Source organism: Bubalus kerabau, chromosome 10, assembly GCF_029407905.1.
Source record: "Bubalus kerabau isolate K-KA32 ecotype Philippines breed swamp buffalo chromosome 10, PCC_UOA_SB_1v2, whole genome shotgun sequence".
NCBI classification, from domain to species: Eukaryota; Metazoa; Chordata; class Mammalia; order Artiodactyla; family Bovidae; genus Bubalus; species Bubalus kerabau.
Window position 1 is genome coordinate 98,088,194 of NC_073633.1, and position 22,102 is coordinate 98,110,295.

Consider the following 22,102-nt stretch of genomic DNA (forward strand, 5'->3'; position numbering starts at 1 on the left):
ATGAGAAACTGCGGTCAGCATCTCCCAAACTTCTGAAAGAATGTCAAGGATCCCTTGTTCAATCCCATCTACTATTGACTCTATCTCTGAATCACTGACTCTGAAGAGGAGGGACCTGGAACTGCGTCATATTGAGAACATGCAGCAGTTGTTTAAGTCAGGGATGGGGGGAATGGCCACAGAATATCTCATAGCATCTCAGGTTTTCACGTGCAGGAAATCTCCTGGGATCTTGTTGGTGTGCAGATTCTATCTGAGAAGATGGGGAAAGGGGCTCTGAAATCCTCTGAAATCCTTTTGCCAGGCCATGGGCCACAGTTGAGTAGCCCTGGCTGTTCATTGAAATCACTTAGGAAGCTTCTCAAACTACTGATGTTCAGGTCCCACCTTTGGAGAAACTGATTTTAATTGGTCTGGCTGCAGCTTGGGCAGGAGTTTAAAAATCTTAAGGGAAGTGAGTGAGTGAGTGAAAGTCGCTCAGTCATGTCTGACTCTTTGTGACCCCATGGACTATACAGTCCACCTCCAGGCCAGAGTACTGGAGTGCGTAGCCTTTCCTTTTTCCAGGGGATCTTCCCAACCCAGGGATTGAACCCAGGTCTCCCACACTGCAGGCAGATTCTTCACCAGCTGAGCCATAGGGAAGCCCAAGAATACTGGAGTGGGTAGCCTATCCTTTCTCCAGAAGATCTTCCTGACCCAGGAATTGAACCAGGGTCTCCTGCATTGCAGGCAGATTCTTTAGCACCTGAGCCATCAGGGAAGCCCTGTTTTAAGGGAAATCAACCCTGAATACTTGTTGGAAGGACTGATGCTGAAACTGAAACTCCAGTATTTTGGTCATCTGATGCGAACAGCTGGCTCATTGTAAGTCCTCAAAGCCGGGAAAGATGGAGGGCAGAAGAAGAGGGAGTCAGAGGATGAGATGGTTGATGTAATGGAGATGAACGTGGGCAAACTTCAGAAGATGGTGAGGGACAGGGAGGCCTGGCCTGCTGGGGTCCATGGGCTGGTAAAGAGTCAGACATGACTGGGTGACTGAACAGGGGCCTCACAGACAGTGATGAAATCTTCCTAGTCACTTTCACTTTTCACTTTTCACTTTTTTTCAGTCACTGTATATATGTACCTCTTCTACTTCAGTGTCTTAAACACTGTCAGAAAGTTAACCGAAAGCTTGGAAATAAGCAAAAGCATTACAGTGTGTTTAAGCCCAGGTTTGGGGTTGATTTTCTATTGACTGTTCTGTTTTGCAACTCTTTATGAACATAGGTTAACCTGTCAATTTCTTCCCGGTAGAGATGCAAATAATACCTTTCTGTTGGAAGGGGTCACCTCAGAGGTTATGGGTTATTGCCCTGTAAGGCATTAGTCAATTTTGTATGTAAGCCAGCAAACTTTTCTTAACATCCATTTATTAAATTAACTATATATCTCACTTAGTCACTCATTAATTAATGAGTTGAATAAATCTTTGACATATATGATTCTGAGTGAAAGTCATGACTTTACCATTTGAAAACTGTGTTTTAAAATGCTGAAAGCTTAAAGAGGAGTTTAATCAATGCATAGCAAAATTGGATTGAAGAAGTCAATAGGAAAGTCTCATATCTGAAGAGACTCTTATTTCTTACAAGTATAAAATTGAAAAACCAATATACCAAATAACACGTGAGAGGCTCAAAGTAGTCATAGTTTCAGATAGGAACAAGCCATGGTGATGTGGATGCTCTTGGTCAGGGGCTTCCTTGGTGGCTCAGTGGTAAAGAATCCATCTGCAATGCAGGAGACCTGAAGACGTGAGTTCGATCCCTAGGTTGGAAAGATCCCCTGGGGAAGGAAATGGTAACCTACTCTACTCTAGTATTCTTGCCTGGGAAATCCCACAGACAGAGGAGCCTGGCGGGCTACAGTCCATGGGGTCACAAAAGAGTCAGACACGACTGAGCGACTAAGCAACAACGGTCATGGACTAAGAGGATAATCACTTAGCAGTTTTCGGTCGTTCCTTCTACCATGCGTTCAATCAGTGAAAAAACAGAGGTCCAGAATGATAGGAGGATAGTGGGAGGGGTCCCAGCCATAAAGTCAGACAATCAGTTCTCATCTTGGCTCTGCCCCTAGTAGCTGTTCTCTGTAAACAGAGGTAAGCAAATCCAGATGAAAAATATCTAGCACATAATATGAGCTTCATAAATGTTAGGACTCTTCCTCATGAGCATTTCAGAAGATGAGAGAGGTGGACAACAGCAGCCTGGATTGGAAACCTGAGTTATGGGGCAAGAGTTAAAATGACTTAATGCTGTTTATATAGGGCCATAAAAACACCATCTGCTGGCTCTCGCCAGTTAAGCTATTGCAACGCTGACGTCCACTAATGCTGTACTGAGGGGGAAGGGACGACCAAGGTTTTGCTCTGTCATTATTCCACGAGCTGCCATCTCGAGACAAGTCTCCAGTTTACCCATCACATAACCTGGTTGTTCAACATTTAAAGATTTATTTTGGCCTTTAAATATTTATACTCTCCTTCCAACCTTTTATTGCTCTAGTTACTGCTAAAGGAAAAACAAGACTCAGGAGGTTACTGTGTGGTATATCAGTGGTTCCAGACTTTGCCATTAGATTGGGGGACATTTGATGTTCCGTTACTGTCAGATGAGTGGATTAATATTAAATCCTCATTTTTGTATGACGAGGCTAGATGTGCCTGGGATAAGACGGTCATTTCTTTTCCCTTTTATACTCAGTGTTCAGTGAAGAAAAGACCATTTTCTCTGCAATACATGTTGCTGAGCCAAAAGTGAACAGTGGCTGATCCTAGACTGTGGGGTGCCTGTAGGGTGCAGTTGAAGGGTGTCCCCACGGTGGAAGGAACCTCGAAGATCGATCTTGTTGCTGCTCTCAGCACCTGTGTTTGGATCCTCAGTGCCATCATTAGGTATAATGATGGGCTGACTCCACATCTCTGGGACATTTGGTCTCATTTGAATGATTAAAGAGAATCAAATGTATGTCCCAAACACCTGCCAACTTGCAATAATAATCATCTGCATTTCCATATATCTTTCTCTAAGAATTTCAAAACTCCTTGTCTTTGAAAATCTATGATAGGGAGGAAGAGATAATCATTTTTATTCCACAGAGTCTTAGAGCCATGGTAGGTTCTGAATCTTTGGTTGTTTGGGTAACCATTGTCTATCCCAGACTTTGCTGCATATTGAAATCTTTATTTCAATATGGATGCTTGAATCCCATGTCCAGGTATCCTTATAGAACTGTTATCAGGATTTTTAAAAGTTTCTAAGGTGATTGGAATGTGCACAAAAGCTCAAGGACCACATAGGTAGCGACATTTGGTCTGGAACATTTCTGTGAAGTATTAACAGAAGGCAGCATTTCAGATGACAGAGCTGTTAGAATTATTCTTCCCCACTGGGTTCTCCATGCTTGTTGGTATTTTCACCTGTGACCAAGGGTTAAAAAGGAGGAGAGACACTTAAAATACAGACAATGCCAGAGTCATTGGGATGACCTTGGCCTTATGCTCTAACCACTATTAGGTTAGCTCAGATCACCGTCTTTTTGCAGGAATTATATTTTGGTGGAGTATTCAGAAAGAAAGTGATTAAATCAACATATAACTGGTTTTAGAGGAAACAACAACAACAAATTCATCCCTTAGGAGTCCGTATATCGCTTGAAATTTGTAGAAAATATTTGGGAAATAGTTTTTTAGTCTGCAAATCAGGTTTGTAAAGGAGGGAAGATATCTTTTAATCACAGTGGGGAAGGAATTCTACAATCATGACTGGGTACAGCAGGGGCTTGTGGTGGTGTGGCTAGGAAGTGTTTATCATTACATTTACTTGAACCCTGACTTTTCACAGAGATACTCAGGCAGTCCTGAGGGTTGGAAAAGCCAAGGGGTGGCCAGAGTATCTTTGGTCCCTGCGTTGCTGCTGGTGACTCAGCTGTGACTTCTGGTTCGGGACCAACTTCACTTGAAGATGTATGGGTCTGAAGCTGACATTCGCAGGGCTGTTTGGTGGAAGCAGATGTTGCCTGGAGGGGAGTAAGACGAGCTTCTCAGAGGTTGGGCTGCTTCTCCATCTGTCTGGGTGAAAAGAGGAGGAAGCAGAAGTACAAGAAAGATGGAGAAGCTATGAAAAATGGGCCCTGCACAGAGACCACTGGAAGGAGGGAAGACAGCACAACTTTAATGCCTTCACGGGAGAGTTCGTGCTCTTAACGTTTTTGGTACTAAGGATTAAAGTCATGTCTACCGCTGCCCTGAATGGAGAGAAAATGAAGTGGTGAGAAGATGCATTTGGAAGGCTGGCCTGGATTCCTTCCTGCTGACAGGTTCCATAGGCCCCTGGAAGATCCCAGGTTCTCATGTTTGTCTGACTGAGCCCCTTGCACACAGTTACTTTCCTTCTATTGTCCTTTTGGTGCCTCTAAGTGTTAGGAAATTTTTCAGTTTGTTTGTGGAGACACAAGGACATCTACGGACATTTGAGCAATTTTTGGTGGATCTTAGGTGACTGGGTGGATGTATTAGTTTCCTAGGCTTCCCAGGTGGCTCAGTGGTAAAGAACCTGACTCCCGTGCAGGAGATAGGGATTTGATTCCTGGTTGGGAGGATCCCCTGGAGTAGGAAATGGCAACCCACTCCAGTATTCTTGCCTGAGAAATCCCATGGACAGAGGAGCCTGGTGGGCTACAGTGTATGGGGGTCCCAAAGAGTCAGACACAAATGAGCATGGATGCCACGCCATGAGTTACTGTTAGGATTAGATTATTGTTATTATATTGTTGTTGTCCATTCACTGAGTCGTGTTCAACTCTTTGAGACACCATGGACTGCAGCACACCAGGCCCCTCTATCCTCCATTACCTCCCACAGTTTGCTCAAATTCATGTCCTTTGAGTCGGTGACACAATTTAACCATCTCATCCTGTCAACCCCTTCTCCTTTTGTCTTCAATCTTTCCCATCATCAAGGTCTTTTACCATGAGTCAACTCTTCACATCAGGTGGCCAAAGTATTGGAGCTTCAGCTTCAGCATCAGTCCTTCCAGTGAATATTCAGGGTTGATTTCCTTTAGGACTGACTGGATTGATCTTGCAGTCCAAGGAACTGCCAGGAGTCTTCTCCAGCGTCACAGTTTGATAGCAATAATTCTTCAGCACTCAGCATTCTTTATGGTCCAGCTCTCATATCTATACATGACTACTGGAAAATCCATAGCTTTGACTACCTGGAACTTTGTCAGCAAAGTGATGTCTCTGCTTTTTAATATGCTGTCTACATTTGTCATAGCTTTCCTTCCAGGGAGCAAGCATCTTTTAAATTCATGGCTGAAATCACCAACCACAGTGATTTTGGAGCCCCCAAAATAAAATATGTCACTATTTCCACCTTTCCCCCTTCTATTTGCCATGAAGTAATGGAACCCTGATGTCATGATCTTAGTTTTTTGAATGTTGAGTTTCAAGTCAGCTTTTCATTCTCCTCTTTCACCTTCATTAAGGAGCTCTTTAGTTCCTCTTTACTTTCTGCCATTAGAGTGGTATCATCTGAATATCTGAGGTTGTTGATATTTCTCTTGTCAATCTTGATTCCTGCTTTTGATTCATCCAGCCCAGCCTTTTGCATGATGTACCCTGCATATAGGTTAAGTAAGCAGGGTGACAATATACAGTCTTGACATACTCCTTTCCCAGTTTGGAACCAGTCAGTTGTTCCATGTCTGGGTCTAATTGTTGCTTCTTGACCTGCACACGGGTTTCTCAGGAGACAGGTAAGGTGGTCTGGTATTCCCCTCTCTTAAGAATTTTAATTTTTTGTGATCCACATAGTGAAAGGATTTATAGCATAGTCAATGAAACGGAAGTAGATGTTATTCTGGAATTCCCTTGTTTTCTGTATGATCCAGCGAACATAGGCAATTTGATATGGTTCCTCTGCCTCTTTGAAACCCAGCTTGTACATCTGGAAGTTCTCGGTTCACATACTGCTGAATCCTAACTTGAAGGATTTTGAGCATAACCTTACTAGCATGTGAAATGAGCACAGTTGTATGATACTTTGAACATTTTTTGGCATTATTATAAGTAAATGTTTGTTCTCTTTCTCTGCCTTGTCTTCACTGTTTATCTGATCTTTTTGCTGGGTACTGCTGTTATTTATCTTTTGCATAAAACAATAATAGTACTAATAATAGCTGATATTTTCTGAGTACTTTATATGTGTTTAAAGCAAAAGAGTTTGACACTGAATTTCATTTAATTTCACAATTCCATTTACTTATTTGTAAATAGGGATAAACAAAATAGATATTATATAACACAGTTAAATGTATTTTAAAAAGATAATTTAGTGATACAATTTAGATGATAGACAGACTTTATATAGCATTTCACATAGTGGACAGTCTTCTTTTGGTGAACTGCAAAATGCAGTGGAAGACAGGGAGCTTTTACAAGGTGAGGAACAAGGGAGACAAAAAAAGAAAATATCTGATTGGCTGGGGCCACAGAGTTAACCTTCTTTGGGGCACGAAGGCCCAGAGTTGGGTTGGTTTTTGGGGGTTGGTTGATTGGACCTACTGAGTTTCTGGTTAGGTGGAAAATCTACAGGACATGAAAGCTTTCTGAGGTTTACTTTGCTGATGTGACACCTTGGTCAGGAGTGGCTCCATCTTGGGCCTGGAAATTTATTTTGGGAATATAAATGGTATGTATTTATGTATGTAAGTTGCACACACATGCATATAAATTATACATATAATTTATCCTTCCATACAAGTGAGGAAATTGTAACTCAGAGACAGGAAGAGATTTGCCTAAGAGCACATAGGTCTTTTGACTCCGGAAACTGCACTATTATCCATTATGCGCGTGTGTGTGCTAAGATGCTTCAGTCGTGTCTGACTCTTTGTGACCCCGTGGACTGTAGCCTGCCAGGCTCCTCTAGAGTGGGTTGCCATGCCCTCCTCCAGGGGAATCTTCCTGACCCAGGGATCAAACCTGTTATCTCCTGTAGCTCCTGCCTTGCAGGCGGATTCTATACCACTGAGCCATTGGGAAAGGCTTTTATCCACTATACTCTTTTCCTGATTTAGGAATGGTGTGAGAACGGGACCTTCCTTCAGGTGAGGCCAATGACCTACACGTGGTTGCCTTTCAGGAGGTTCCTGTAAACACTGAGGGACAGTCGTGCCTTCTAAAGGCCCAAATAGAGATTGCTAGGAGTCCTCCAGGGTGCTCTGTGGGCCTTTGTTTGTATTCACACATATATTCCCATGTTTTCATTTTAGAGGGTGAGTTATCAATAGTGATAGCTAATTAGAAAAACCCAAGCAGGTGACATTCCATTAACGTTCCCTGAGAAACAGCTGTACTTGCTTCATTATTTCTAATGTATTTTTAGGTTATGGAAATAAAGGCCAACAGAATCTATAGGTCCATAAAGTTGGTAAACTATTAAGAAAAGGATAAGAGTAGAGACAGGAGGCACCATCTTTTGGTGGATAAGGTTAATTGGTTTCTCATCTTGATGTAAAATTTCATGGCCTAGATATTAATCTCTAAAATGGCATATCATGTTTTTATGGTCTTAAATAATAAAAATACCCACACTGCTCCTGGAACATGGTAGGTGCTCAGCAAAGAGGTCTGTATCTCTAAATGGATTAAAAGAATGAAAATAATACATGTATATAGTCAACCAAAATGCTGGTGGACAGAAGTGGAATACACATAATAGGAGGTAAACCTAATTTATTACAAATTAATAACATAGCCATTCCGAAGGGTTTGGGCAAAAAATAACCTAGGTAACTCTGGAAAAAAGCATTTTGACAGGAAGCTGTAAGCTTAGAGAGGAAAGGACTGTATACAAGTGTTGTACTTCTGTAACTAATTGCTTTATGTTTATACTAAGGTTAAGTGAGTATATTGTTAATGATGAGAGCTTTTCACTGTTGGAGAATACGATTGCTACTAAGAAAAATGGGAAAGTTAGAATCATCTTTGTGGTGTTGGAATTGGAAGGATCAGTATGAACATCTTTAGAAGGCCAAGGAATAATGATGCTCTGGTAGCAGTGAGCATGCTTAGGGCTTAGATGTTGGTTTCTAAATCTCAGTTTTGCTAAAAGGAATCAAGACTCCTTGGAGCAGAAATGACTGATTTTAAGGCTGGATAAAGGAAACATTAGATGAGCCTGGGGCATCTTCTAGTATCAGAAAGCAAAGAAGTAATAACAAATTAATTAGAAGGATGAAGTGATGTCAAAAGGCAACAGGAACCCACCTAATAGAGCTCCCAGTGGCAAAAGCTGATGATTTGAGCAACATAAGTAACAGTAATATTGGATTATGACTCAAAGAATAAAATAAATATTCAGGTGTCCACCCTGATATAAATAATTGGATAAGTAAATGAGGAGAAGAGACCGTTCTTTTTGTGAGGAGAATTCTAATTAATATATGCTGGAAGGAATGAGGGAAATACCAGGTTACTACTCGGCAATACTGCAGTAGTATTTGTTGCAAGGAAGGTCTGTGAAAACGCTCAAGTTGGTGGGCAAACATTGAAGAGAAACAATATAATAGCATAGTCTCAAAATATCTCTCCCAAGGTCTTTTTCAACTACAAAAGAAGAAACTTATAGGAGAGAAACTCAACAGCCATTGCCTTAACCATGTAATTAAAGCTATCATCATAATTCCTGAGACATTCATAGCTCAGTTGGTAAAGAATCCACCTGCAATGCAGGAGACCCTGGTTCGATCTCTGGGTGGGGAAGATCCACTGGAGAAGGATAGGCTACCCACTCCAGTATTCTCGGGCTTCCCTTGTGGCTCAGCTGGTAAAGAATTTGCCAACAATGTGGGAGACCTGGGTTTGATTCCTGGCTTGGGAAGATCCCCTGGAGAAGGGAAAGGCTACCCACTCCAGTATTCTGGCCTGGAGAATTCCAAGGACTACAGTCCATAGGATCACAAAAAGTCAGATCACGTAGTCCTCTAACATTTCATTCCTTTCTTGTGGTTTATTGTGACATGTGTAAATGTGTGTGTGTGTGTGTGTGTGTTAGACTTAATCCTCTTTTACACTGTACATTCCTGGAGGTGCCATTTTGGTTTTTGTGCCTGCCACTTAGTAAATGCCAAACTGTAAGCCGTACGGAAGGGAGGCCATGTTTGGATTGTTTAGCATGATTTCTCCAGAGCCTCCTCTTGTATCAGGCCCATAATAGGCATACAGTTAATATGGAATTGAATAAATATGAAAGGAAATCAGTTGTGAATATTCATTGGAAGGACTGATGCTGAAGCTGAAGCTCCAATACTTTGGCCACCTGATGTGAAGAACTGACTCATTGGAGAAGATCCTGATGCTGGGAAAGATTGAAGGTGGGAGGAGAAGGGGACAACCGAGGGTGAGATGGTTGGATGGCATCACCAACTCGATGGACATGAGTTTGAGTAGGCTATGGGAGTTGGACAGGGAAGCCTGGTGTGCTGCAGTCCATGGGGTTGCAAAGAGTGGGACACGATTGAGCAACTGAACTGAAGGCAATGGATAAAGGTATTTAAAAAAAATGTTTATGTGGTTGTGCCAGGTGCTAGATGTGGCACATGCGATCTTCCAGTTGTTGCATGCAAGCTCTTAGTTGTGGCATGTGCGTCTAGTTCCCCGACCAGGGGTTGAACTCTGGCCCCCTGCATTGGGAGCATATACCCTGGATCACTAGGGAAGCCCTGGTAAAGGGATTTTGAATATTGCGTAATTTCAGCCTTTGTTCTTTCTATCCCTCTGTGATTTGTGATTATTTAAATTTGCTCTTAATTTTTAGACCAGATCCTTGCCCTGTCTCTCTGAAGGACTGTATTCAAATACTTTGTGATGGACTCCTACTTCCTTGTCAGTTTTAATTCCCACCACCTTATTGTATACCTCACATCCTAATTCATTGGATTATTTCCAGATTCCCAAATAAACTCCGTCCTCTTATTTCTATGAGCTTTTGCCCAGGCTGTTCCTTTAGCCTGGAATGTCATCCTTCCTGTTCTCAACCATCACCTTCTAGTTGCCTTCACAGGCAGCTTAAAGGACATTCCGTGAATTTCTGATCCCCTTTCCTCTTCTCTCCTGTTCTACAGCAAGTTGCTAGTAGTTTTGTTCAGCCTCTATTTCATTCTTCCTTAATAGCCTAACTCAACTTGTTATATCCCAAGTTATTTACTTGTTATATCCTTTCCAGATTAGAGGTTCTCAAACCTCCATGGGCGAAAGAATTACCTGGGTAGTTTGCTAAAAATGCAGATTCCTGGAGCAAAGTCCCCTATGTGCATCACTGTCCCAGTTAGGGCTCCAAGTGTAGTTCAAACCACTTGTTACAAATGAAGATCCTCGGGTCAGAGACTCGCCTGCCATACATTCGAGTCTCGAGAGCCTGACAAGCCTGGCACTCACAGGCCTGCAATCAAAGAAAGGGATGAATATGAATGGCCCGAAGTCAAGTCACAAAATGATGCCTCAGGACTTTGCCAAATGGAAAGAGATTTCTCACCACTCAAGGAGAGGAGTGAAGTCCTCTGCAGAGAAGCTGGAGACAGGCCCCAACCCAAGCACACTGCAGCCTTATTTCATCAGCAGAAAACTGCTCTGCAGCTCCTGTCCTCGTCTACTTGAAGAATAAGAGGACCCGTTCGGGTCACACGGCTAACGGGAAGGCTAATATAGGCAGCAGTAATTGATGATTTGCTAGATCAGAGACATTTGAGTCTGGCAATAGAGATGACCCTTGCTTATTGATTATCATCCAATAGCTCTAAATTATTTCCAGACAGAGCAGGGCTGGTAAGGAAAGGGGCTTTAAGGAAACTCATACGTCATCCCCGGCAAGTTAAAGACTTGGAGCTCGGCTTGCACATTCCTTTCAGGTGCGTTTATAAGAGGGAGAGAAGAAATGAAATAGGCTTCTAATTATTTAAATTGGACCTACACTCTCTGTTGAGCAGCATTAGCTAGCATTCTTCCCCCGTGCGAACTGACGGGTAGGCCCGGAGAAGGAGATTAAACCTGGCAGCAATAGGTGTGGAAATAATTGGGAGAAATCCGTGCCCCTTGATGCTGACTGCTGTCTCGTCTTCTCTTTCAAAACCCGAATTCACATTAACCTGTTGATGGCCTCATCCAAACTGGGTAGAATTTATGAACAGTAAGAATAATGACAAAAGTGACTTGCATTTAGATAATCAGATAATGAGCCACAGCCTCAATTCTAGAGTGGCTTTGCCAAGTCAGTACCCTATTTATGGTCCCACACAAAAATCCCTCCGTTATTAGTTTTTTTTTTTAATATAAATTTATTTATTTTTAAAAATTTTATTTTTTAAGTTGAATTCAGGCTTAGATCTGGTGTCTGGTTTTCCAATCTGATAGTATGTATATGTTTGTAGTTTGTTTTAAGCTGTTAGGTGTATTTCCTGTTCAGTAGGTATTCAGTAAAGCATAGTTTAATCTGATTATTTCCCTAAATAAAATTCTGAAGAAGGTGGCATTTTCCTTTGTGGCTCCCAACTTAGTTTTGTTTTAAAAACTATGCATAGAATTCTTTTAACCTCATTTTCAAGGCCCAAGTGTCAGTCACTCAATCATGTCTGACTCTTTGTGACCCCATGGACTGGGGCTCGCCAGGCTCTTCTGTCCATGGGATTCTCCAGGCAAGAATACCGGAGTGGGTTGCCAGTTCCTTCTCCATTCAAGACCCAGAATTCTTCATTTTTGAAATTCCTTTCAGGAAGGGAACCGATAATGTGTACTCTTAAAGTATTTTAAATTATATTTATATTGAATGTGGATGGAAACCTCTGCCTACATTACAGAAATGTCAAGCAGTATGATTTAGGAAGAAGCATTATTTTTGAGACTGGGATATTTCCAGTTAAAAGTCCATGCAGGGCAGAACAGGCCATCTCATTGCGGGCATGGTAGCCTTGCCCATTTGGAGAAGACGTAAAGGGGGTGTGTCGGCCAGATACTAGGGACGATGCTATGTTATGTTGGTCTAGGACTTTCCACTTTCAAGTGGAGTTTGCCTTCAACTCATTAGAGATATCCATCACTCTCAGGAAGAAGCCAGCAAATGCTTTCAGCCTTGTTTGGGTTCAGGAGGAAATGAAGCTCAGAGAGTTGTCATAGACCCAAAGGCCAACTATGGAACTGGGACTGTGTGTGTGTGCACATGCATGTGCCCATGCTGATTTGCTCAGTTGTGTCTGACTCTTTGTGACCCATGGGCTGTAGCCCACCAGGCTTCTCTGTCCATGGAATTTTCCAGGCAAGAATACTGGAACAGGTTGCCATTTCCTACTCCAAGGGATCTTCCTGACCCGGGGATCGAACCTTCGTCTTTTGTGTCTCTGCACTGGAACTGGGACAAGGATCTTTCTATTCAGGGTCCACGCTGCTGTCTTCCTCCCGCCTCTCTCCCTCCCTGCCTGCAGGGCACAAGTGCTATGTTCCAGACTTTGTGCGAGCACCAAGATTTCTGTGAGTTTCCTGGGGAGCTTGTACATTAAGCCAGTTTCCTGACTGAAAGGGGCCTACAATAAAGTAAAAAGAGACAAGCATAAAATCAATTAAGGGCACCAAAATGTGAGAGAGGCTGTGACAGAAACAGTGACAGGGAGTCGTGTGAGAGAGAAGATGGGGAGGATTGGTCAGTGGCGTGTGGAAGTGAGAGAAGGGGAACTCGGATGGATTCAGAAAAGCTTCACGAAGCCTCTTGACGATTCCAGCAAAGTCCGCCATAAGCGTCGGCCTCAGACCTACATGAAAGTCGCCTTTCTCGAAGTGTATTTCCAAGAGAAAATCTGTGTAGCAAGAGGTTTTGCTGCCAAATGATTTTGTGAAATATAGCATGTTCTGGTATGGGAAATTCACAATTCTTATTAAGATATTGAGAACATAGAAACCCTTCCAAAAGAAACCTGTTTAAATGTGTGTCTTCCAGCCGAAGTGTGGAATTACGGAAGCTTAACGCTTTTTTTTTTTTGAGAACAATTAAAATTTTTGGAAAGCAGTGACTTAGGCAGGCAGATCTTCTCTGCAGGCAGCTGTGATTTGGCTGTGTGATGTGTCGAGCCCATCAGAAGTGGAGACGGGCCCTCTTGGATGGCAATATCCCCCAACTCAGGTCAATTAGATCACTGAGAATGCTGCTGCCTGGAATGAACACTGAGCCACCTGAGAACAGGCCTTCACGATCCCGGAAGGAGACAGGAGAGGAGGAGGAAGCAAGCTGGAGGGGCAGCTTGAGTTTTGCTGATTTTTCTGTCATTCAGCTCACTCAAAGGCCATCCTGAGATGGAACTGCATTCCTGGATGCGTGACCGAGAGGTCGCTGCGGGGGATGGTGTGGGGGCCCCCAGCGAGGGAAGAGGAGACTTGCTTGGGGGGCTGAACACCGCCTTCAGTTAGAGCTCCCTGCCACCCCTTTTTCCATGTCGCTTGATTAGACCACAACCTGGCCACCATTGCCTCGTCTTCTAGGAGAACACAGAATCTATGTGTTCATTTCAGCTTCTGTGTCTCTCCCTCTCCTTTCCTCAACTCAGTCAGACTCTGTTCTCAGAGAATCTATCCTTCCCCACCGTGTAAAATGGACTGCAGTCTCTCATCATTCTCTGATGCTGTGTTATTTTCTTCCCGGATCCTCTCATGCGATAGGTTAGTTCCATCAGGAAGGAACCTTGCTTATAAAACTCTGAGCCTAGAACGGTGCTCAGCACAGAGGAGGGCCTCAATATTCATCGAATAAAAGCTTGCATATTGGCTTTTTGGAGAAATGAATACTTGGGTGTCTCATTTTCGTTTGGTAAATGAGCTGATAAGCAGAAGGAGCAGACATGAAGAAAGAGCCACCTTGGAGTGTGCTAAACGATTTTGTTACAGGCTTTTCCTAAAGTTCCACGTGCGGGGCTCACAGTACTCCCCAGCAGTGGGTATTGTTATATCATCATTGCCATTTTGCAGATGAAGAGACAGAACGTCAGAGAGGTTTTCCTTTGCCCTTGGTCACCTGAACACCAAGTGCAGAGCTGCGTGTGTGTCTGAGGTGATGTCTGAGTTTCCATCTGCCTGAGGTCTCAGAGAGGGTGCTGAACGCAGCATCAGGAAGTGAGAATCTGTTGTAAATCTTATCACTAATTGGTGTTAGGTTCTAGTTATTTAACATTTGACTCTAGTGGAAACCATCAATTCCTACTAATTTCTTGATTCTGTTTACACAGCCTACATTAAGATTCCCCCTAAATTTGGAAATATCGGACCACGTGGAGGGATGTCCTGAGGGCTGATGATGACATGATGCAACTTCATTTAATACCATCCCTCTTCTGCACTGGATCTATCTGGGTAAAATGTAAGAATCTTAAATTTAAGATAGATCCATACCCTTTTGATGGAGAAGGCAATGACAACCCACTCCAATACTCTTGCCTGGAAAATCCCATGGGCAGGAGAGCCTGGTAGGCTGCAGTCCATGGGGTCGCTATGAGTTGGACACGACTGAGTGACTTCACTTTCACTTTTCATTTTCATGCATTGGAGAAGGAAATGGCAACCCACTCCAGTGTTCTTGCCTGGAGAATCCCAGGGACGGGGGAGCCTGGTGGGCTGCTGTCTATGGGGTCGCACAGAGTTGGACACGACTGAAGTGACTTAGCAGCAGCAGCAGCAGCAGACCCTTTTGGGATACTTGTCATCGCTAGATGGCACTGTTGTATTAACTTTATTTTCTAGTCCCGCTTAGCTGCCTCAAGGAGTATGACTTACGATACTATAGCTATTGGACTATCCAGTTTCCAAGTGTGAGTACAAGGGCAGAGTGGACACAAGCTTATATAATATATATGTTTCATTAGTAGGGATCCTAAATCCTAGTTTAGATTTTAGATTATAACAAAACTAGTTTCATGGCCATAGAGTAACAGCTGAGTGCCCTGACAGACTGAAAAATAATGCCTTGTTGGATAGTATGAGACAAAAATGATGGTCTCACTGCGTTGTGGGAAGTCTGTGGTGTCACCAATGGGGACAATATCTGACAGATGCTAGAGGCAGAGACAGAGAAGTATAAACAGGCCTGAGTACACAGTAGATGCTCTAAAACACCTAGGTAATAGAAACTCCATTTTTCTTATTTGCTTATTTTTTATTAAGGTATAGTTGCTTTAGAATATCATGTTAGTTTCTGCGGTACAATGAGGTGAATCAACTGTATGTATACATATCTCTCCTCCCTTTTGCACCTCCCACCCTCCCTTCCCCGCTGCCCGCTGCTACCTCTCTAGTTCACCACAGAGCACCAAGCTGAGCTACCTGTGTTATACGGAAGGTTCCCCCTAGCTATCGTTGCACTGTTTATGACATCAAAGACAGGGAAGCAGCCTAAATGTCCATCGACAAATGAATGGACAAAGAAGATGTGGCACATATTCCCAGTGGAACATTACCCAGCCATTAAAAGGAATGAAACTGGGGCATTTGCAGTGATATAGGTAGACCTAGAGGACTGTCAGAGTGAAGTAAGTCAGAAAGATAAAAATATACTAATGCATATAGGGACTCTCTGTAGCTCAGACAGTAAAGAATCTGCCTGCAGTGCAGGAGACTCTCCGGATTCAATTCCTGGATCTGGAAGATCCTCTTGGAAAGGGAATGGCAGCCCACTCCAGTATTCTTGCCTGGAGAATCCCATGGATTCTTTCCCATGGGGTCCCAAAGAGTTGGACATGACTGAGCGAGTAATACTACTAATGCCTATGTGTGGAATCATCATTTTTAAGCTAACTGAATGCATCTCTTCCCTTGAACGCCAGATATCCTTATGATTTCCCGATTTCTCCCAGTGGTATCATCATGTTCCCAGTCCCCTGAAAAATGTCATTCTTGATTATTTACTTTTCCTTGTTTGTTTTCCATACCCTGAAAGGTTCCTTCTATAAAATCTCTCTCCCTGCCATTGCTTGCCTTCCATTCCCACCACGATTGAGGTCTTCATCCTGTACTTTCATTTTGTAATCATCTCTCGCTTGAGTTCTCTGAGTCCCCTTCTCTACTGCCCTTGAAGTCTTTGGTCAGAATGATCCTCCTAACATGAGTCCCGTGCTGACGGGTCAGAGGTGACTCCCCTGTGAACACGACCTCTTGGCCTGTCATCTCGGGCCTCCCCACCTCCAATCACCCAGATCTCCTGCATTGCATTGCAGTTTCCTTTTGAGACACATCTTCAGTTCTCCTAATTAAATGAAAAGTGAAAGGAGAGGATGCAACTCACTGTCTTGCACATAGTAGGCGTAATTGCTGCTGTATCCATATGTCTTCCCAGGTGGCGCCAGTGGTAGAGAACCCCTTGCCAGTGCAGGAGACAGAAGAGACACACATTTGACCCCTGGGTCAGGAAGATCCCCTGGAGGAGAGCATGGCAACCCACTCCAGTATTCTTGCCTGGAGAATCCTGTGGACAGAGGAGCCTGGTGGGCTGTACAGCCCAGGGGGTGGCAAAGAGCTGGACACGACTGAAGTGACTCAGTACATACGCACACTGTATCCATTATTCTGTTTAGTTCTTTTCTCTACTAGAGTGTGAAAACAGTCATTTGTGGCATCTCTACATACTAGTCTTGGAACTTGGTGTGTTGCTTCTATGATTGTATTTGATCATCATGACCTGTCCACCCTGGGCACCTGGCAAGGAGGCTCCACGGCTTGCTCTCCCTGGGTTGTCCCCCTCCACATGGATTGAGGGTCCTCAGGCTGAGCGTGCCTGCTCATCCCGAGCCTGTCCCCACCCTGGATAACTGGGGTCCTGGACCTCCTCTCTCTGATATTCCTAAGTCTACTTCCAGAGCCGGCATGGGCCTCTTTTCCTGGTGTCTTCTCCTGAGATAAGCACTGTGTTCACCATCTGAGGGGGTGAACGCGGTGCGGCTGATTGCAGTGGGGGAGCATATGCGGACAGGACTTGGTCTGGGGTGGCCCCTTGCAGGTGTATGAAGTCCCAAGGTGGTTACGATGGAGCCAGGGGTGGAAGAGAAGCAGGCTGCAGTCTTCCTGTGCTTCATGTCAGGGTGGGCTTATCTGTGAGTGAACCCCATGGCTGAGGGTTATCATCCCCATGCTATAGAGAAACCTGAGGCCAAGAGAGATTAAGCAAAGAGTTTCATAATTCTAATATGTGTACTTTTCTTTTCTTTTTCAGTTTACTTATTTGGCTGCGCGAGGTCTTAGCTGTAGCATGCGAGATCTTTGATCTTCATTGCAGCATGCAGGGTCTTTTAATTGCGGCATGTGGGATCTAGTTCTTTGACCAGGGATTGAACCCAGGCCCCCTGCCTTGGGAGCATGGTGTCTTAGCCACTGGACCACCAGGAAAGTCTCTGCATGGTTTCTTATATTTAAATATTTCTAAATTAAGGAGGCCTCTTGTAAGCCACACCCTCTGCGTTGTGTATAGTCGGTTGTTCCTTTATACAGTACATAGTGTGTGTGTTCAGTCATGTCCAACTCTTTGCAACCCCATGGACTGTAGCCCACCAGACTCCTTCTGTCCTTGGAATTTCCCAGGCAAGAATTCTGCAATGGGTTGCCATTTCCTTCTCCAGGGGATCTTCCCAACCCAGGGAATGAAACTGCATCCCTTGCGACTCCAGCCTTGGCAGACAGATTCTTGACTACTGTGCACCTGGGAATAGGTGGTATCACAGAGTCAATAAATTGATAGCTTGACTGGTTCACACAGCTAAGTGGTGGAGCTGGGATTTAAACTCCTGTCAAGCTGACTTCAGTGCGCATGCCCTCACCCGGCTGCCCCAGGCACATCTTCCTTACCCCTTTCTCTACTCTGCTATGTCCTCTCAGAATTTCGAGACTGTTGAGATGACACCATAGAACACATGCTATGAGAACACCTTAACCTATTTTGGAAATATATTCCATTGGTTTTAATAATGTATTTCCTGATTCTTTAGCTCATTGTGAGTTTCTTGGAAACAGGGGCCGTAATCTTTCTAGACGTTTGTATACCATGTATAGTAATAAGAGCAGAGAATTCTCAAGTCAAAGCTAGATTTGAGTTCCCTTTCTATTCCTTCCCAGCTTGATGATGCATGGAGCTGCCTTAACTTTCTTGAGCCTCAGTTTCCTCATCTGTGAAATGGGTCTAATAGTATCTATCTCAGAGATCTACAGTGAGATTAAAACACTTGGCAAATGGTAATTCTCAGTACACAGGAAATTCCTTCAACTGGGCACCCTTAGCACAGTGAAAGGTGAATAAATGAATAAATTCATAGCTCAGTCTCCACAAGAGCTTATGCACTAGGCTTCTGTGTATCTGTGTCCTATCCAGATATTCCATCAGCACTCATTCAGCAAATGTTTATCAACTGTTTACTGTAGATGAGGCATTGTGCTAAGTTGTGGGGGTACAATACTGACCAAGAGAGTCAAACTCCCTGCTTGCATTACAACTGGAGAAAGAAACTGGAGGGGAAGTGGAAGTGAGACAGAGGATAAGACAGAGCTGAGGTTAGGGACTCAGGGAAAGGCTGGCCGAGGAGGTTGAGCTGAGTTGTAAAGAATGAGAACAAAGCTTGTAGCTTGAAGAGTGTATTAGTCTGGATTTCCACAGAAATAGACTTATTATAAGAAACTGCCTCATTGTTTACGGGGGCTGAGAAGTCCTAAGATCTGTAGTCAGCAAACTGGAGACCCAGGAGAGCTGATGGTGTAAGTTCTAGTCTGAGTCTAGTCTGAGTCTGAATGTGAAGGCAGGGGAAGACCAGTGTCCCAGGTCGAAGACAGTCAGGCAGAGAGACAGAATTCTCTCTTATTCCACCATCTTGCTCTGTTGAGGCCTTTGCCAGGTTGGATGAGGCCCATCCACACTGGGGATGGTCTTCCCAGGTGGCACAGTAGGATTTTTTACTATCATTGCATTTAGTGCCCATGCAAGAGACACAGGTGACGAAGGTTTGATCCTTGGGTTGGGGAAGGAACCTTGGAGTAGGAAATGGCAGCTCACTTCAGTATTCTTGCCTGGAGAATTCCAAAGACAGAGGAGCCTGGTGGGCTACAGTCCATGGGATCGCAAGGAGTCGGACATGACTGAACGACTGAGCATGCATGCATCCACACTGGGGAGGGCATTCTGCTTTTCTTAGTCTACTGATTCAAATGTTAATCTCAGCCAGAAATACCCTCCCAGATATACCCAGAAATACCAATTAATTAAATGCATGGGAACCCTGTGACTGGTTCAGTTGGCTGTATAAAATTAAGCATTGCAAGGTGGAAGTATTTTATACCCTGAGATTGGGCTTTAGAGTTTTGAATAGGAAAGATCCCAGAAGCCTCACTGTCCTTCCTATGGTGAGAAGTTGGGTAGTTTGTGGATGGCAGCCCTTTATTTAGGAAAGTATATATCCTCTGGCTCCCTTTTCCCCTCCACCCATCCTAGAGGACAGGAGAATGTAGTTTCCTCATCTCATAAATAGATCTTATCTGCTCTTTTCTGTGATGGGTGTTATAGACCCTCAAGATGGCCTGTTTCACTGGGGACAGCCGTTTCTCACTTTTAACTTAAAGGTCTTTAAGGTATGTGTTTGGGGTCTCTAGTCAAGGATTTCTTAACCTTGGCACTATTGACGTTTGGGGCTGGATAATTTTTTTGCTTTGGGGGCTCTCCTGTGTAGATGTTTGATGCACCCCTGGACCAATCCCCTGGGTCAAGTGCAGACCCCTTTTGGTTGTGACAGCCACAGATATGAGTCATTGCCAAATAGCTGGTGGGGAGTAAAACCTACCCGGGTTGAGAACCGCTGCTGTGATCCCCATGGAGATTCGCCATACGGAGCCTGTGCCTGGGGAGGCTTTTCATCCCCAGGGAGAGGAACCTTCCCTGACTTGACCACAGGAATTGGGAGCACAGGATCTTCCTGTCTGCTGAGTTTCCAGCAAGAGAATCCGATTGCCAAGGTGATTGGATTGCATTTCTAATGAGTCGAGCTGCCAACAGCTGTTTGTGGTAATTGAGGACAGCTGTGATGCTGGCTGGGCCGAAACCTCCACAACCTTCCCTCGCCCCTCCCGGTATTTGAGCCGGCCCCCAGCCATCCTGTGCATTAACCTCTTGCAGGAAGATGCTGGCAAGGTCAGGGTGTTTGCTGAGAACGGTCTCAAACCAGACATCGTCTTAGGTTTCGATGCTATTGCTTTCATTGGAGAGCAGAGCAGTGTTCATTTTTGTAAACTGCCGCTGAAGCACAGGAAAAAAAAAATGTGAATATGGTATAAAAAAGAATATCACAACCGATAATGATGATAATGATAATAATAGCAACAGTAACAACTCACATTTATATTGATGCATCCCATGTGTGCTATTTCCTGTTATCAGAGCCTTCCGTTACTATTTCATTTCTTCTTTATAAGAACGCTCCGATGTAGGTAGGTAGGTCTCGTCTGTTACAACTGAGACACAGCAAGAGATATGATTACACTTGAGTGATTGATTCTAGAGTTTGCAATATGGACTAGGGAGAAGGAGAATGTAGTTTCCTTATCTCATAAATATATCCCATCTGGTCACTTCTGTGATGGATGTTATAGACCCTCAAGATGGCCTGTTTCACTGGGGACAGCCATTTGTCACTTTTAACTTAGAGGTCTTTAATGTATGTGAGTTCAGTTGGTAAAGAATCCACCTGCAATGCAGGAGACCCTGGTTTGATTCTTAGGTCAGGAAGATCCCCTGGAGAAGGGCTAGGCTACCCACTCCAGTATTCTTGGGCTTCCCTGGTGGCTCAGCTGGTAAAGAATTTGCCTGCAATGCGGGAGACCTGGGTTTGATCCCTGGGTTGGGAAGATCCCCTGGAGAAGGGAAAGGCTACCCACTCCAGTATTCTGGCCTGGAGAATTCCATGGACTGTATGTATAGTCCATGGGGTCGCAAAGAGTCGGACACAACTGAGCCACTTTCATTTTCACTTTGACTTGGAGTCTCTAGTCAAGGATTTCTTAACCTTGACGCTATTGACAAGTTCTATTTTAATTCTATTAAATTATATCTGGATATATTTATTCATAACTAACCTCACACAAAAGTCTGGAAGCAGGCATACCAAAATGTTAAGTCAGTCTCTCTCAGGGTAGCTGCCTTGGGGGTTATTCATTTTTTGTGTGTAAGTATTGTTTTTATTGGAAACTATATAGAAGTTCTTAAAATTATGTATTGAAGAGGTGATGGGAAGAGAAGCAGTGAGCTGAGAGGATATTTTAGAGGCAGAGTCCTCCCCGATGGAGTGTATTCTGGGGAAGAAAAGTGGCCCTCCGACCGCCCTGGGGCTGATGCCTCCAGGGTTGTGCCAAATAACTGCTCTCTAGTTGAATTTACGTTGCATCACCTTATGTCCCCGTGCATTGCAGACTTTTTGGTGGGACTCTAGAATTCCTCTGAAACAACTCACTTTCCCCCTCCCTAAAGTCTTACAGTCTGTTGCAGGGCAGTTTTCTCCAGGGCAGCCTGAGGCAATCTGTGTTCAGCTCTGCATTCCTCCCCGTGGCCTTCCTCCCCAAGGAAGGCTACACTCAAGGCTGGCTTGCACATTTAGTCCTGACCTGCCCTTGGGCTTGGCTCTCTAGGGAAGAGTGGTGATTTCTCAGCCAAGGCTGCAGCTGCTGCAATCGTCCCCAGCCTTCTCTCTTCCTGGCAGGGTGGAGACCCCTCTCTCAGGCACCGCATCAGCACTGCTTGCCTGGGTCTGGGCCCCCTCCCAGATCACACCCTGCAGATCATTCTCCACGAGAGGAGCTGCCTTGGGGGCGGTGAGAGTAATATTCTAGTTTCTTGGAAATCCTCACTGTATTTTTCTTTTTCTCTGGAAACCTCATCTCTTTCTAGGGCTGATTAGGGGCAATTACAGAGTTGGCTTTACAAAGAGTGGAAATTGCAGGGCAGGCAAATTCTGCCCAGTCTCACCCTCCTGGGGGTGGTGGAGGCTTCTGGGAAGGACCG

At 44.2% G+C, this 22,102-nt stretch overlaps 2 long non-coding RNA genes across 2 annotated transcripts; both read right to left on the reverse strand.

Moving 5' to 3' along the window:
- Window positions 1-3,508: 3,508 nt before the first annotated feature.
- On the reverse strand, window positions 3,509-10,745 carry LOC129621888 (uncharacterized). The gene is made up of 3 exons (XR_008699791.1): window positions 10,589-10,745; window positions 10,318-10,495; window positions 3,509-4,117 (listed from the first exon to the last, which is right to left on the reverse strand). It is a non-coding gene; the product is annotated as an uncharacterized LOC129621888 (long non-coding RNA).
- Window positions 10,746-17,029: 6,284 nt separating this feature from the next.
- Window positions 17,030-21,720, reverse strand: LOC129621887 (uncharacterized). Its single transcript, XR_008699790.1, has 4 exons — window positions 21,578-21,720; window positions 20,443-20,559; window positions 19,893-20,344; window positions 17,030-17,218 (listed from the first exon to the last, which is right to left on the reverse strand). It is a non-coding gene; the product is annotated as an uncharacterized LOC129621887 (long non-coding RNA).
- Window positions 21,721-22,102: the final 382 nt, after the last annotated feature.